At 32.7% G+C, this 4,787-nt stretch overlaps 1 long non-coding RNA gene across 1 annotated transcript; it reads right to left on the bottom strand.

Moving 5' to 3' along the window:
• Positions 1-864: 864 nt before the first annotated feature.
• Positions 865-4,502, bottom strand: LOC126889961 (uncharacterized). Its single transcript, XR_007700237.1, has 3 exons — positions 4,027-4,502; positions 3,312-3,465; positions 865-1,705 (listed from the first exon to the last, which is right to left on the bottom strand). It is a non-coding gene; the product is annotated as an uncharacterized LOC126889961 (long non-coding RNA).
• Between the last annotated feature and the right edge of the window lie 285 nt (positions 4,503-4,787).

The raw sequence follows: 4,787 nt of genomic DNA, 5'->3' as shown, positions 1-4,787 counted from the left end.
GCGGCAATTGACCTAAACGCGGCCCTGTGCAAGCCGAAATAATTCTTTTAGCATAAGTAAATCTTTCATATATAGCTCCAACAAGGGCGGTTTTAAGGGTTGAAATATTATGATAGTATATCTTAAAGCATAAAACAAAAATTACGTAACTAATTAGAACCAAATGTTGACAATATTAAAGCTTAAAATGTTATTTTATAACAATAGGGGTATACATTTTATACAATTAGGGGTAGTTTTCACCCTTAAAAAACCAAAAGCGTACAATGGCTCAATATAGAAAATAAACTAGAGGGTGTAATGAGCCTAATCCCAAATTTTTGTACAAATCGATGCTGGACGAAAAAATTGCGAGGTTTTGCCATTTTTCAGTTTCATTTTCTCGACTACTGGTTGCATTCCGCCCACGACTAGTGCTTTCTTTGACTGAAGACCACTGTCATCAACGTTTGAATTGGTGCAGAGAACGGCAGCATTTTGTTTAGGAATGCATGATGGTCGTAGGATGGTAAGAAGCCGTCGTGGAGGAAAATCGGGTTTGCTGTTGAGAGGCATGTACACAGGACAGTTGGAGTAAGGGTTTGGAGGACTATTGCCTATGGTAGCCGATCACCACTTGTGTTTATTTGATGCAATATGACAGCTGCGCGTTGCGAGGATGACATCTTACAAACTACTTTAGTGCCTTATCTCGACGGCTGTCGATACGTCCTTTTTCAGCATGACAAAGCGCATCCCCATATTTCTCCTCAAACTATAGACTTTCTCCAAGAAGCTGGCGGTAATGTTTTGCCGTGGACGCCCCCCCTAATAACACAAAACATTCCATGAATGTTCCTAGAATGTACTCACAGGACATTATAAACATTCCTGGAATGTCCCCAAATGCACACGAATGTCCCTGGAAAGTCCCTGGAATGTGCTGTGTCAGCATTTTAAATATTCTTAGAATGTTCTGTTGGAACATTCCATGAATGTCTACGAATGTTCTTTGGACATTCACAGTATATGTTTTAGACTGAATGTCTTGTTGGAACATTCCATGAATGTTCTTTGGACATTCACAGTATATTTTTTAGACTGAATGTCTTGTTGGGACATTCCATGAATGTTGGAACATTCCATGAATGTTCTTTGGACATTCACAGTATATTTTTTAGACTAAATGTCTTGTTGGAACATTCCATGAATGTCTACGAACGTTCTTTGAACATTCACAGTATATTTTTTAGACATTCTCTGAAATATATCGTCAGTGCTGTGACAATACCTCCTATATCTTTTTTCATGAGGTTTGCAGGAGACGAAAAACATTTTTTAAGGTCACCTCCTGTTTGCATACGTAAGTTCTGGCTTGTTTTGTAGTAAATAGATAGTTAAATTTACTGCAAAACAAGTCAAAAAATATATGAAAACAGGAGGTGGCCCAAACAAGTTTTTAGTCTATCTTACAAATCTCATGAAAAAACAGATAGGAGGTATTGTCACATCACTGACGATATGTGGCCATACCAAATAATGCATCCTTGATAAATATAAACATTTTTATTGCAAAAAATCTTTTCATACATTTTTTTAATGTAATTTACTGATATTCCTATAAAAAAATGTGTCACATTTGCTTTGTAAACCTTTCTTTTGCCTTTCATAGCCACATATTCCATTTCCTTCCTGGTTTTTTGTAGACCACTTCTCTCAGCTGATTCTAAAAGAAAATAAAATAAATGGTAATTTTTCTATCCTTTACAATTAACAATCAGAAGAAATATTTACAGGTAATAATATGCATATAATAATAATAATAAAATAAATAATAAATTAAATAATATTTAAATAAATAATAAATAATATTTAATAAAGAAAATAATAAAACATTTTGTATTTTGACAACGACGTCCGATGTGGAAGTAGAAACCATAATAAAGTTATTTTTTCAAGTAAATTCTGGCTTATTTCCCCATTAAAATAGTTATCATAATTACAAAAATGCCACAAAGAAATAGCTTTTTCACAAACTAATAAGTATTTTGTTTTATTATATTTATTGTTTTTATTATTTACTTTAACTTAAGATTATAACTTAATTCTTGTTTTCTATTTCTGATGTTTTTATTTATTTGCATTCAATATTAATCTGTTTTCTTGTATAATCTACTTCGCAATAATTATGTGATATATTGGACTTAAAATGAATTCAAAAATTTTTTGTAATTGGGCAACAATGTCAACTTAGATCTCTGATGTAGATAATGAAGAACAACGGTATCTACAGTTGGAAAAATGAAAGAATAGGGCTTTTCATCAATTGTCATTTGTTTCGAGCTTCTGTCATGTGTCACATAATATTAATATATCTACGTCATATGTCTTTGGTTTGTATCTATTATTGTATATACCAATAACGTATGTCGTAGATATATTAATATTATGTGACACATGACAAAAGCTCGAAACAAATGACTGTGAATGAAAAGCCCTATACCCATGAACGATCACATCAATCACTTATTTTGTATTTGCTATCTTTTTCTATTTTAGAACAAATAGAAAATGATATAAAAACATTAAAAATAAAAAACTGGAGAAAAAAAGCACGAAACAGATCAGAGTGGAGAAGAATCCGGAACAGGCCAAGACCCAGAAAGGGCTGTCGAGCCAATGATGATGATGATCTTTTTCTATAGGTAACAAACGTTTGTGATTTATAGAAAAAGACAGCAAATAGGGCTTTTCATCAACTGTCATTTGTTTCGAGCTTCTGTCATGTGTCACATAATATTAATATATCTACGTCATATGTCTTTGGTTTGTATCATTGGTATATGCCAATAACTTATGACGTAGATATAGTAATATTGTGTGACACATGACAGAAGCTCGAAACAAATGACTGTGAATGAAAAGCCCTATACAAAATAAGTGATTGATGTGATCGTTCATGGTTATAGGGTTTTTCATTCAGTCATTTGTTTCGAGCTTCTGTCATGTGTCACATAATATTAATATATCTACGTCATATGTTATTGATATAATCAATGATACAAACCAAAGATGTATGACGTAGATATATTAATATATGTGACACATGACAGAAGCTCGAAACAAATGACAATGAACAAAGCCCTATATTGCTTTTCATCGATTGTCATTTGTTTCGAGCTTCTGTCATATGTTATATAATCTGTGTATAATATTAATATAACACGGATTATACGACATATGACAGTAGCTCGAAACAAATGACTGTAAATGAAAAGCCCTATTCTTTAATTTTTCCAACTGTATATTATTAATTGGGTTAAGCATATTACCTGTGTGATATAAGCTATTGGAACAGCACAGTCTCTCAAACGGTTGAAAGTGAAGTTCTGTCAATATCTTTTTCTAAAAAATGTTTTGAACATACTGCTCTATTAACAAATCTGATCAATACTTCATGCCTTCTTCGCAGGATCTTCTGGAAAGCTAAAAATACAAAATATATGCATTACTGAGCATTATTAACAAATTTTAGTTTTAAATAAAAAATATGATTAATGAACTCACAAAATATTATAAAAAGCAGCTTAGAAATTGTTTATTAGTATAGTCGTTTCCCTAGCCACAACTGGCTAGTGATTTTAGTAGGTAATTTTTTTGTTTTTGGCCATTTTTGCCAAAATTACTAACTATTTAGTTATTTTTTTGCCAATTTTACCAAATTGTCAAAATTATTTACTAAAATCACTAGCCAGTTGTGTCTGAGACTAAGTTTAGCGAACCGACTGTACTATTCATACTGTGTATTCATTAGTTGGTACTATTATAGTATGTGGTCTACCATCCTGTTTATAAACGCATACATTAGCAAAAACGCAAAAAAAATTTTAATTTTACAAATAATCCGTTTGTTATTATCTCTATTTATTTACTATTTTAGTTAGGAATAAGCAAGTTTGTGGCTTATTCGCAATTATTAAAATAATAAATGGATATTTTCTGAAATAGGGGCATGCCTTTGTTTACATATTTGCATAATATACTAACCTTTGAAACATTATTCCTGCAGATTTTTTATCTACATTGCTTCTGCTACTCCAACTGATTTTATGCACTATATTAATAATACTATTAAAGTTATTATAAAAGTATCCGAATTAAAAAATATTCTTAAAAAGCACAAATAAAAACAAACAACGATCACGCACGGCAAGGTGGCCATGTGGCCAAGGCCAAGATGCATGTCAAGATGGCCGAAGCACCGAAGTCTGAAGTGAGGTCATTGGTCGTTTTTAGTCACGTGATGCCCTCTCTAAGCACCATGCACAAATACATGCGCCGTGAATTTGAAAATGAACATATAGGAACATTGGTAGTATGTTCACAGAATGTCTTATGGTAACATTCCACGAATAATTTAATCAGATGTTCACCGAATGTTCCCTAAATGTCCAGGACATTCAAATATTGATAGAACTTTGGTAGTACATTCCTGGAATGTTGTGTGTTGTTAGGGCCGTGCACCAGATTTAAATCCTATCGAACATGTACAGGATATGATGAGAAGGAGACCGTCCACTTTGCACCATGCTCCACAGACTCTGTCACAGTTAATACATGAAGTTCAATTTGCTTGGAACGAGGTGCCACAGGCCACAGCAGACATCAATCATCACATTTTGTCAATGCCTAGACGTGTACAGGAGTGTATTTAGCTACGGGATCGCAAATCACAAAACTAATTTTTTTGATTAGATGTTAGTAAAAATTCTTGCCGACGTTATCGTTTCATTCTTGATGTAAATCTA

Source organism: Diabrotica virgifera, chromosome 8, assembly GCF_917563875.1.
Source record: "Diabrotica virgifera virgifera chromosome 8, PGI_DIABVI_V3a".
In the NCBI taxonomy this organism is placed as follows: domain Eukaryota; kingdom Metazoa; phylum Arthropoda; class Insecta; order Coleoptera; family Chrysomelidae; genus Diabrotica; species Diabrotica virgifera.
Note: the sequence above shows the minus strand (reverse complement) of the source record. Positions and strands in the feature narration are given on the sequence as shown.